Source organism: Electrona antarctica (assembly GCF_951216825.1).
Source record: "Electrona antarctica genome assembly, chromosome: 12".
Classification (NCBI taxonomy): domain Eukaryota; kingdom Metazoa; phylum Chordata; class Actinopteri; order Myctophiformes; family Myctophidae; genus Electrona; species Electrona antarctica.
Window position 1 is genome coordinate 43,402,712 of NC_136793.1, and position 13,709 is coordinate 43,416,420.

At 40.4% G+C, this 13,709-nt stretch overlaps 1 protein-coding gene across 3 annotated transcripts in view; it reads right to left on the reverse strand.

The window, feature by feature from the left end:
- LOC306933361 (multivesicular body subunit 12B-like) overlaps positions 1-13,709 on the reverse strand; it is a 168,309-nt gene that overhangs the window by 153,681 nt on the left and 919 nt on the right. For 2 of the 3 annotated variants that reach the window (XM_079515559.1, XM_079515556.1), the window contains exons 2-3: positions 8,609-8,748; positions 6,435-6,526 (exon numbers count right to left, since the gene is read on the reverse strand). The gene's annotated coding sequence lies outside the window, so the exon portion shown is untranslated. Of the gene's footprint in view, positions 1-6,434; positions 6,527-8,608; positions 8,749-11,867; positions 11,923-13,709 lie in introns of those variants that run through there. The other variant, XM_079515557.1, reaches the window with a different exon arrangement.

Sequence of the window (13,709 nt, forward strand, 5' to 3'; positions counted from 1 at the left end):
TCAGTGATTTGGACTAAATTGAGGAACAACTGAATGCTTTGCACTACGTGTTCCAGCTAGCTAGTAATGATATTTTATGTTTTTGTCAGGATTTCTACCTTTATTCTTGCTATTAAGCTGAGGTGAACTGGAGGCATCAACATTCGTCTATCAAAGCGATGCTGGACTGAGGCCCTTGACTGCCACTGCTGTAACAAATGGGGCAAATCATTGTCTCAACCCATGTTTCTCTCTGCTTTAACGTGGTTACATGACTGTGTCGGGACATTTATGGACTGCTTGATCCAGTGGTGGCAGATTAAAGCAAAATCAAGCCAAACTGGTTTAAAATCTCTTTCATGAAGGAAACTCCCACGGTATGGTGGACCAAAAAAAGCTAACATTTTATAAACAATGAAACATTGTTTTATTTCATTTTCACTCTCTGATTCAATCTGTTTTCTTCAACATTTTTTCCTGAGTACCTTCTTCCTGCTTGTGAAAATGGGGTTTGTATTGATGAGCTGGGCCCAATATTGATTTCCCATCATTCCTGGTGTGGACATTTTCTGGTCTATTATACTACAGTCGCAGCATATTCCCCCAGCAGCCGTAAAGTGGATATATGGACAACCTGACCTTGGCAATATGGAGATAATGAAATATCCTTAATGACCCTTCCTGAAAGATTTTACAGGCTGAACTATAGACTGCCAACCCATGTACAATAATAGTTAGTGGTGGAGGATTTTAGAGGCCCAACTAAATCTAGAGCTCACTACACATATTGGGAGAACTGTTAACTTGTCTATTTCGATAAGTTAATGCAAACCATTAAAGGCACACGGTTATGTGATAGAACCTAATATGAGATGCTAGCATTCTATATTTAAGGGCATACTCTAGTACTGCAGTACTAGAGTAGGTAAAACTCGCATCAAATTATTTGTGGGGAACCAAAATTATAGAGAATACTAGTGCACACTCAATATAGCTCCATTTAGATGATTTGAATTACCTACGAGTGACAAGTTGTCTTCATCAGGGTGTAGCCTGTACAAACATTTGCACTGATTTCTAATTGATTTACTGATTTGTTCCAGATGGGTGTGGCTTTTCATGTCATGAGCTCAGATAATGTGTGCACCAGGTGCAATGCATTCCATTCCCAGTTTTCAACAGATATTCACCACAAGCTTTCAATACAGAATACATACTTGTGATAAATCGATCTTGTGGACATAAGTAGTACAGAACATAGTCCATCAGAAGAAAGCTGAGGAAAACATTTAAATTCAAACTCAGCTTTTTAACCCATGGGTTAATAAAAAGGTAAAATGTTAAAACATTAACAAGGCTAGGGGGGTCTACACAAATGGCTAATATAATTTAGTCACCACAATGGCTAATATACTACTACAGTGATCTGCCATGTGTGATTTGTATTCCTCGAGTGTTTTCCTTCTCTTAAACACAGTTAAAGGAATAGTTTATCCCAAAAATGACTCCATGAATTCAAGGCTTCATTGGGTGTGTAATTGATAGAACATAAGTAATCTTTCGGGGTGAACTACTCCTATATAAAGGAGGGTCCTTAAAGACATACAGGTACATTGTTAACTACTGCACTCTGACTCAGAGCATAGTCGGGGAGTGGGAGGTACTGATATGTCCTCGCCAATTGTTCATTTGAACAGTCATTATGAAATGGTAATTAGGAACAAGAAATGATTGCGGCTTGAAAGAATGAGAAATCAATTCACAATCTTGAGAAATATGTATTTCAGTGGCACAGTAGGTCAGGACAGGCTTCGGCAGGTGAATATAGGGGAATCATTATTCACATATCACACTGACAGTTGTTTCAGACGTGCACGAGCGATAGCGGCAGATAATCATCCCCGGAGCCAGGCAACAATGAACTTGCCCTACCACTCCACTATCTTCAGGAAAGCACTTCAAACACGCTCCGCTTCCAACACAAAAGCAGCCATCTCCTTTGATGCCACTGTCAAAGAATGACTTTTGTTCCATCACATACTAAACTCCGCCTCCTCCGACTGAAACCTAGACGGAGACGTGCGAGAAGCAGATCTTCAGCATGAAAAGAGCAGCTGCGTCGCCTGATACAGCCCTCTCTATCCAACGGCAGTAGTACGTTCACCCCCTCCCACCCCTTTTACTATGATAGGAAAATAGGAGCTTTGCAATACTATATACACTGTAGCACCATGGCCATCATACACAATTCTAGATGGAACTATTCAAGTTAATAGGAATCCAGTGTTACAGATGATTATTTGTATTTTATTGTCCCATTCTGTCTTGATTACAAGAAACCCTGGTGAGTCGTGCGTTTGAAATATGGGCCTGTGGATGGCCAGCCAGCGCCTTGTGTACAGCTCCGTTAGTAGAGGGGGGGGGGGGGGGGGGGGGGGGGGTTGCAAGGCAGCTGGCTGAGCATGTCTGGTTCTGATGAAATCTCAGTACAGACACGGCTGGTTCATAATGACTATAATCACGGCAGATAAGCAACTGGTGCATGGGAAAGAAGGGGAGGGGGGGGTCGGGGTGAGAGAAATAGAACGAGAGAAAGAGTAATTGAATCTTTTGGAGACACATTCAGATGAAAGCCATTGGGTTTGTGGGAGATGCCTTTCAGTGAATGACATTTAGATTACAGAGGTGCTCTGTTGAGTCTGTTCACAGCCACGGTCAATACCTCCTTCTCCACAATGATGCTCTTCTAAGTCTCAGCCAAAGCATCTCTCAGAATAAAGAACACTTTCCACCTTAGACGTGGATTTGTGAAATATTACATTTACTGTGAATATTCCCTGAGGTTAAAAAAGAAGGAGGTGGATGAATTGTATCCCAAGAAGGACTCATTTCAGCTATAAGTGCCATACTTACACAGTATTCACTTTAACATAATCACCATCAACATCATCAATATATAATCATTGTTGCAGTTGTCGTCATCAACATCGTCATCATCATCATAATCATCATTCTTTGTCAGTGGTGATATATTACTCATTAGATGGAATAGGGGATATTCAAGGTGATTCACTGATGTGCAGGATGCAGCAAACGGCAAAAACACCAATGAATCCTTCCCCATCTGAATCTAAACCACAACAACTTTCTCATACTGGCCCCCACCCCATCCCTATCTCCACATCCTGTATTGACACAGACCAAGCATATTCCGAATATTAGAGGGATCACACTTGCCCCGGTGACATACTTCAAATGTATCTCAGATTAATGATATATCACGGTAAGGGATCTACAAAAACCATTAGTAAGCCTGACACTTTGACGTCAGATTTTAAAAAATTTCCAAGTAATCTTTTTGATTTATGGAAGTGTGTCCAGGTTCATCGAGAGTGATTCCAGATTTATCACATCCTGGTTAGAATTATTAATGATTTTCAATTTGTAAATCTGATGCTGCCATGTTCAGGAGAGCTCTGCAGAATCACCAAAGGCTGATATCGGAGTCCTGGGGTTTTTGCTCCTGAAGCATGATTACTTTATCAAAATATTGCTACCTATGACTTACACTTCACTTATTTTCCACTCTTGCAGAACCGCTCACTCTCACCTTCATTTCTCTCTCCTCACGTACGACTGCTAAACACATTTTTCAAAAAGAACTTCAAAACGACCACACAGCCTCCTCCACACATGGCTTATGCCATTGCCTGGCTAATCTTCTGGAGTTAGACATTACGCTATTAGTTTTGAGTTCCTGACACGTGCACTTTTGAGGACCCACGATAGCAAGATGTCAAATGAGTGCTGCATGCCGACAGCTGTACGTTGCGATCTCTCTCACTGTTGATGAGCAACGCAGCTAAGATCATCATCACTTTCCTAAGATAGCTGGTCGTGTCTTGATGTTGAGGTAAGCACTGATGTCAAATCAATGCATCAGAATAACAGCTACTTCACTCTTATTTACTGTACGTTCTCTGTGTGACTGGAATCTGGTCCTGTTTTCTCTCCATGTGAGATGTCCTTTGTGTGGCATATGTCCACTTAGACATGAATTAGAATGACACTTTGCAAGCCTGCAGTAATAACTTCTAGCATGTATGGGGGTGACACTTTTGCTGAGATGTGCTTTTCCATTATAGTCATCTGCAACGAATCTAGACCGCAGTGGCCCTGGACAATAATCTATAAGGGCTCTTTAGTTATCCTGTTTACCAACACAACTCTGGGGCTAATTGAATAATTAGTATTCGTAGACTAGAGTACTTAATTTACTAAACCAGATAATTTTGCCACTATAGTGCATACTAAGTGGTGTTACATCCCTTTAACATCTTTCAATCTGGCTTACATATTTTGGGCATATACTTATAGGTGAAAATGTTCCAAAATCGCAACATTACCTACAAGCTCACAACCCAACGCGATGCGACACGTTGTGAGCTTGTATATCGGCTACTTTTGAAACAAATTGAAAGTATAAAATGGGGCTCAAGTGGTTAATGGAGCAGCACACCTAAAGGGAGGCACTGGGAGTGTGAAAGTGTTGATTCCATTTTTCTCTGGCGGTTCTCTCCTCATAGAAATACAGCCATTTGCCAGGCTCCCGATGATTCATGGATAATAGTGCTCACATAAATATCTCACTAATACTGTCTCTTTACTTATTCAGAAGACTCAGCCACCTTGTCTCCTCTGCTCAATCCAACACACCACACACACTCCTCGCAATATCACATCCGTGTACATTTACAATAGATCTATTTCACATTAGGTGGACTGTGCATGATGAAGCCGGCCTTTTTGCCTCTCATTTTTGTTACTAAATATTTGGCAAGACAACGCCTTAATTTGAGATTCTTTTGATACATGTATGTGTCACATTTATGAACGTCTCTTTCAGCACACAATTATAGCACATGCATGGGATCATTTTCTGTCTATTCCTAGAATGTGGCTGTGATGACACATATATGTGACACATCTTGAATGTGAGATATGGCCCATCATGCCATGGATAACAGCTTCACTATATGAATCACATAAATTAAAAATTTCTAGTGGATTAGAATCGTCGTGGCTCCATTTCAACATGTCAAACATGCATTATATTCCTTGTGCTTCTTGTTTCACCTTTGTGTTCATTTCACCATTTACTGTATGTCTTTGTTGACTACAGTAAACCTGCTGGCTTTTACAGTCCAGTTAAAGCAGTGGTTCTCAAAGTTCTACAATTTTTACAAATTGCCACAAAACACAAATCTTCCCTTTTCAGGTGGGAGTCCGTGGTCAAATTCATGCCAATTTGGGGGTCCTTGACATGAAAATGTTTGAGAATCAAACTGGTCGATTCCCCCTTGCTTTTCCTTGAAGTCATTTGCCAACTGGTGAATTAGAGTAATACAATGTTTATTGCTTTTGGGTAAAGAGCCTGGGGGAATTTGTGCTTTATAGGGAAGTAATTAGCCAAACTGAGATGGAGTGCAAGTATATGACTTTTAACATTAACAGCGGCTAACTCCTTACAACCAGATATCTGCATTTCATTCCTTCTTATGAAATCATTTTGGAAATGCAGCAATCCCTTTCAACCATCAACTATAAAGTATGAATCTACATTCTGCAATCATTTTCAGTATGCTTCCGTAGGGTCAAATTTCTATTTTTTGGGTGGGGGGCATCTCATTTGGTCGTGTACTGAATAGTGTTACTCCACTCCCCCCTCCCGTCCCCAGACTTGTGTTGGGAATGGAGAAGGAATAGAGATCCCCACCCCTCTCATCCCATTCCCATTAAGTCCGCTTGACTGGGGATGTAACACCATTAACCCTCCACAGAAGTCCACAAGAGAGACAGTCATATATATTGCTCCATTTCAAATAAGCAACGCATTTTATACTGCAGTATTATTAGAGATAACAATCATTGCAAAGAATGTGACATCGTTTTCTATGGTGTCTATGTTGCATCAGTCTCGTTATATTGTATATGGGTATATGAAACATTTCCATCTTTCCTGTGGCAAAATTAACACAAGAACATTCATTCATTCAGACTGTATAGGTTATTTTTCCTTATTAAAAAAGGACAGTTTGCATTTTGTTATGCAAGGTGGTACTGTATGGGTTACTCACTCACTAGTTGTGTGTATATCGATGGACTAATGTATAGACATTAGCCCATGCAGAGAGTCCTGGAGATATGAACAACAACCACTAACAATTTAAAAAGTAACCAACATAATAATGAAACTTTCATGTGTTACCATACTGTAGTCTTTCCACTCTTAGACAAATGCTACTGTACACCTTTTAATTATTTTGTTCGTAGGTGTTCGTGAAACCTGAATTTCCCTTCAGAGATCAAAGGCGTATCTTATCTTCTTCAAAAACAAAATATTCTTTAGATAATATCATCTGTCCGTAAGTAGAAAGAGCGTTGGTCAAACTTACCTCAAAATGTTTTCGTTTTGCCACTGTTCATTCTTGTCGGAAGAGCTGCCGGACCACTGGGACAGTCATATAGCCGAACACAGGACGTCCTCCTGAAATGCACAACAAACCTGAATTTACTCAGCACCAGTGATAGAGCTGTCAAACAAGTGTATGAAGCTACAGTATCTGTGAAATCAATGAAACAATATTGTATACAATATGTAGTGGTGGGGGTCCCCGCTTCATCTCTGTCTCAGCTAAGGGGTCCTTGGCCTGAAAAACGTTGAAGCGCCCCACACTAGAGGGAAGCTCATGGAGTCATCAAAAAACAGTAGATGCCCTCTGTTGTTCCAAAATGTTTCAGCTCCCAGGGAGACACAAAATGTTTTCTTATTTTTTTCCCTTTACAAAATAAGAAATTGTAGGAAATGTAAAAATAAATAAAATAAATTTACTCACGACCCACGACCCATAAAAATGTGTCCATTTATTTATGTAAATATAAATAAATTCAATATATTTACTCACGACCTATACAAATGTTTCCATGACAGGTCCCAACCCACTGGTTGGGAAACAGTGCTCTACAGAACATGAAGGTGAAACTCAAATTCCATGGCAATTGAGCCAGTAGTTTTCAAGATGTGCCATTTAGGACAAAAATGGTGGACAGACGGATGGATGGACCAACAGACTGATAGCTCTATCTTTAGAGCATTGCTGCTATGGGACTACCTGAACTATAGAACAAAAATGTACTGGGAGTATGTTGAATAAAAGCAAATACCCTGGGAAGATTCCTCCTGGAAGATGTAATATAATGTTGGAACGGTAGGTTTTGAAAATACTGCAAGAATAATGGGGTTTGATATAGCCTCGTTTTCTACGATTACCTCATTCGTTGACCGCTGAAGTACAGAGGTGAATGACTTTAGAATTTCTGACTTTGAGGCAAATGCGAGTTATGTGACTGTGTTCCACATATTCAGGAGTGGGATCAGTGACAGTGTGAAAATCACACTGCTCCTTTCCTGCACTAGTCCACTGCAGCCTGACAAGCTTTGACAAAGGAAGCTGCAAGCTAACAGACTTGACAACAGGCGCCTGTGACAACCAAACAAATTAAGGATGACTTATGATGAAGTATTGTGGTCTGAGAGGCAAGGCAGAAAGTACTAGGACTTAATTTGTGTCAGCCTAGCAATGATGGTAATGAATTCTTGCGGTTGGGCTGGACTGTGTTCCAAGGTTTTGAAATTCATGCGATGAAGATTCCGCACACAGATTCCAAAGACACAGTCATGTCTCATTGAATCATCCTTTAAATGCATTCCACTTGTTCTCCTATGTGAATTAAATCTTTGATTTTATGTCTTGATTTTGTAAATAACATGTGCTATATTTTTTTTGGCCATAGCTCAGACCGCAAATTGGAAGTTTGTGTTGTGCTGTGTGAGGCTCTCTGGCTATGGAGCGTGATTATTTTATCCATCCTGTAAATGACCTTTTATTGAGAATGTCAATAGGAAGATCTGGTTACCTATGTTGAGGAAGAGGGGGGGACTTAATTGCTCCCACTGAGTGCAGTCTGAGGACTTGCTTAGACCTCCAACCACTTCTCATGTTTTTCATTTGTGCGGTGACGACCTTCCTCCATGACTGAAATCAGCCTGGGCTCATTCCATGTCCGCTGCTCTCTAGAGATTCATGCCCCAGTGAGTCTAACTGACTGCCTTTACGCTGTTAACTCTATATTCTGTTCTCAGGAAAAGAATAAAAAAGCACAAGGAATTCATTCCCCAAATCACTATATTCATCCATTTTTTTTAAATGGATGAATTTAATTTCTGTAAACTACAGAGAATATAGTCTATAAGCATGATTATTTTCTCAGCCAATTAATTAAATTACCTTATAAAATTACACCTTTATAAATATGTTATTATTTATTCTATGATGTATTTACTTATTATCAAATTGTGTTAATTTCTTATATTTTACTGTTTATACAAAAAAGTCTTCAAACAGCCAGTTTGATTTCCCAGCTAAAATGTGGTTTTGAACATGCCGACAGCAAGCAGAGCTGTCTTGTTTTAAGTCTACTTTCCCTAATTTTATTAGATCAAGAAACTGCAGCCACAGAGGAAAAAAAGAGAGAAGGAAATCACAATAATAGCGCTCAACCGACCCACCTGCCATTAGCAAGATGAATTAGCTGGGTCCATGCTAGTGACAACAGCTACAGAGGGAAAATGATCCTGGTGCCTCGTAGACCTGGGCTCCCAGACACCACCAGGAAACAGACAGGGGCCGCACAGACCCCTGAGACTCACTGGTCACAGAGAGAGAAGGAGAGAGACATACAGAGGGGGGGGGGGGGGGGGGGGGGGGGGGCAAGGGGGGGGGAGAAAGAAGAATGGGGAAAGAGAGAGGGGAAAACGAAGACAAAGAGAGAGAGAGAACATGATAAATACAATAATTAAGGTAAGCATTGTGTTGAAGACCCATACAATAAAATATGCAGCTGGAGGTGTGGTGGAGAGGGTGAAACAGATCAGAATTTCCAGACTGGTTCAAAATGGTTTCTTAAGCATTTCTTGGGACACATTCAAAAACTACAAAAGCCTCATGGGATTTACAGTACATGACTGCTTTTTCTTATTTCCATAGCCTTCCTCTCTAGAAGCTAGATTCTCTTTCCTGTTTCCTGATTAAGGTAAGCCATACCTCATGGTCAAAGGGCTGCATTGCTCTACTGCACAGTGCGAGTGACTCTGGCTACAAATTAGGTTTCATCTTGGATGATGGTTGAGGACCTGTATCTAATTTTTATTAGGTCTAAAAATCATGGAGAGCCGAATGGCATATGCAATAGAAAGGCAACGCAGGAACATAAAGCTTGTTTAAAATAAAAACACGTTCTACCTAATCTCCAAAAATGGCACAAATACGTGATAGTGACGTAGGCTTGAAGAAGTAGAAGAATATTCCCAATATTTAGGTGATAATGCAGACCTAACCATTAACAATTATACAATAAATATGACTGCTACAAGTTCAACTGTGTTGGAGCTTAATATCAATAGCATGAGACAGGATATTGTCTGTTTGGCTGTCATAATTAATATGTATAATTGTTTTGTTATTTGTTATATTTGTTTCATGGATATTATTTGTTTCATTATTATTGGGAAGGTTTCTACCAGAAAAGAATTGCCCTATTCATTGCCCGGAACTCTTTATATGGTGTTGTGTCAGTGAGACATGCCAAGTGGTTGCAATACCTCCCATGCAAGTGGAGACATGGGAGAAAGGTTTGTTTGTTTGTTCATGAATTTAGTTATAAAGTCAATAGTGTATTTTGAACATTTTGTTGATTCATTGATTTGTATTTTGTAATTTGTATGTTACTGTCGCTGTTTGTGGGCACTTGATCTTGGACTTGAACTCATTCCCTTGGGTTTACATGCAGCCAGCGTGTGTTTGTTTGCATTTTCTTTTGTACGTTATTACATTTATATTGTGCATTATTTATATGTGCATTATTTATGTGTGTGTGTGTGTGTGTGTGTGTGTGTGTGTGTGTGTGTGTGCTTTATTTATAAAGTTTTACATTGTGATTGTTTCCCTGCAAGAGTTGGAAGTAAATCCACCTGTATGCAGAACAAGCAGTGTCTTTTTTTGGGACTAGAGGGAGTGATAGTCTGGGGTTCATTAATGTCAAATTTCTCTTATTCTGATTTTAAAAAAAGTCCTGGTCCTACTGTATATTCTGTTGATCGGAGTCCTCCAGGGTCTATACTAGGCCCCCTCCTTTTTTCCATATACACCAAATCTCTTTACAGAAAATAGCCAATGTACAAGCTCACAAATCTGCTAGATGTATTAGTTTCCCCCAAAATAGGGACACTAAGGTCCATGTGAAAAAAGGCCGCATTACAGTGAATGTTATTATCACACTGTTCTAACCGAGTGAAATGGACACCTGCTTGGTCAATGGTCATCATATGCACATTAACGACATGGACTCTAATGATCTGGCACAATCCAAAATACGCCGCCGACTTAACGACATGGACTCTAATGATCTTTTCCTCACAATTATTTTTCTGAAGGCCATCAATAATCATCCACGAAATAACATCACATTATAACGAGAGTCGATTTTGTCAATATGTCCCAGCTCTTGTTGAAGTTAAAAAGGCAGGATCCCAAATACGGCATGTTATAGCCCTGACAAACCGTCTAGTGAACTTAGACCTGCTGTCACCAGTTCCATTGGATTTCACTTTAACACGTTTCTTTGTCATCGTGATAATGTTCCCGAATGGTCAGTGTCTATATGCTCGTCATATGTGGTGGCCAGGGGTAATGGAATGATTGATGGCATGCGAAGTTTGACATCATGCCAAAGGCTAACTTGTATGAGTGCTGCACCAGTGAGGTCACTGGTATCCTAATGACTTCCTTAGGGTTCACACAGCCAGCCTTCTTCTTTGGCGCCCAGGGTCTACCCCTCTATCTCGCTCATGCCCCAACCCAAATGGCTAGCTCAATGCTTGGATAGCAATGAGTCAGGGTTCTTTTAAAGCTGCAATTCATAAGATTTATGTCCTGCAGGAACCGAACCCAAGTCTTCTGCACGAACACCAACATTTCTATTGATTGGTATATTACTCTTTGAACTTCATGCAATACCCCGTGTCAACTAGAAAAGGTATAGTAGACGAGCAAGGAGACCACCTACAACCACTTATTTATGTTGTATTAACATACTATTTTACATAATGTATTACTCTTTTGCAAAGTGCTTACGGTTTACATATTTACATTGGGAGTACAGTGGCTTTTAAGATTTCATTATAAGGGGACAAGCCCTGTGAGAGAGACCGTCTGTTATATGGTGTTTGCGAGGTAAAGCTTTAGACGCTGGACAAATATGTCCCCTGTATAACCGCCTCACATCTGTATTTGTTCTGCTCTGAATCATAGGTGGCCCAAAGCTGTCTTGATAAATAGCTACTCCAGGCAAGCATGGAGTATGCTCTCTGACACTATAGGTCACATAACCTTGTTGTCGGGACTAAGACTAATGCAATGTGAAGTGTCAAGTTATTATACTGAAACTAGACTGCAGAGCGGAACCTGAGCCACTCTGGTGATAGGAAGTAGGTGAAACAAGGCAAGGTGAATGTAAAAAGGTCAGAAAAGGAGGAGATAGTGAGCAAATGAGAGGGTATAGAGGGGAAAATATTGTACACTAAGTGGGTCTTGTCATAGGTGAAAAGGGGCTACTGGGGTTGCTAGTAGGCAACGCAAATCATAATTGGATGCTCAGAGCTGGCGCAATCCAAAATACAACGCCGACTTGGTAGTCACACATGATGCTGGTGAGGAAGTGAGTTTGTTTATTTCAGGAGGGCTAAATAATGCAGTAATAATCCTGCTCACCGTGTCTCCTGAGCCAACGCCTCAGCACCTGTCAAGAATGTGCAGTATGTTGTCTATTGAGAGAGTTGCAAGAAGAAAACATGCTATTATTACAAAGCCAAGTAAACTCAAGTAATTGTTTGCAGATGGCAAAACAAGGCACAGCTGTTAATACAGTGTGAAACATGAGATATGAAATATAAATGTAGCAGCGAGGGATTGAGAACACACCGCATCAGACAAAAGCTGTAATGACTTCCCATTGCACATCGTAGCCCATAGCCACACTACACTGCACTAGATGCACGGAGAGGAAGAAGCAATGCATGCTGAAAAAGATGGTTTCAAATAGTTCCCTGAGCTCTTACAACTATTTGGGTGATTTCAAGTTGAGGCAAATTTCTGTAAAAGGATACATGAAATGAAAATTGAAAATTGCTTTCAGTCTAAAGCGACGTTGAGCTTTGGTAGAAATGTAGGACAGGTTGTATACTGCCTGGGCTGCTGGGCATGATCCAAGTCCAAATATTGACAATCATCATTATCTGTGAATTTTTCCACTCACTCTCGATGTATAGTGAAACAGATCTCACAATCACACAAACAAAAAAATCTGCGCTGCTCACGTACTATATATAATACGTGTCGTATCATATGATATTTCTGTACCTCATGGCAAGGGTCGGATTGTTTAAGCCGTACACAATCATCACCAACTGAGCCACTAGTACAGTAGGCCACAAAAAGAATAGAGCAGATGTTAATGTATCACTGAAGTCCAGTGTATGGCTGCTGGCATGTGAAAGCTCAAATGCTCTGGCTTCAATATCAGCCACATTTATTAGAAAATAGTATAATGATAGGAAATATAAATGTTTTGAGAGGAGAGGAATATTGATCTTATGGTTGAGCAATATCAATATTATGTCAAATTGTCAATATCATGATTTTGGATATAATACTGTAATAGTCTTGTATTTTCCTGGTTTTAGTCACATAAGCCCCATCTATCTATCTATCTATCTATCTATCTATCTATATCTATCTATCTATCTATGTCTGTCTGTACGTGTGTAATCCATGTAACTTGAGAACCGTTCGCCCCACCAACTTCAAATTCGACACACGCGTTCCACACCCCCGCAGGGTTTGTAGTGCCCTGTGTCGAGTCGGTCAGACCCACGGTTCTCCAGAATCGCCCCAAAAAGGCCTCTCCCCGGGCTCTGGACAGGGCCCCTGCCCATGGTCCATATATGGAGCTTGCCTGTTCTGACATCACACCACTCCATATTTGGGCATGCCTGACACAGAACTCCATAAGCAGGCCTGTTCTGACATCACAACAATCCATATTTGGGCATGACTGACACAGAACTCGATATATAGGAATAAAGGGACACAGAGAAACACATACAGAAATCTCCATATATGGGCATAAAAGGGACACAGACAGATGGGTGGAACGGGTAATCTGCATTTCCGGTTGTCCAGAACCAGCACAGAAGCCTCATTTGGCATGCCACACACACACACACACACACACACACACACCTGAAAAAAAATCAACAAATCCTACAATACTAAATGAATGTTCAGCGACCACATGCACTACCTCCACGGACCACCAGTGGTCCACGGACAACCTGTCGAAAACCCCTGATCTAGAGAATATCACTCAGCATGTTAACAGCTGTCCTGTCACACAACTTAAAATCTTCAACAGCAGCCATAATAACTTATTCATATTGAACCTTAGCCAAACATTGATGACATGATTTATACAACAATAGCCTAAATCAAAGTAGTAGATAGGCCTACTCAGCAGCATACCACAGTAGGGTATACAAAAATAAATAATGGTTA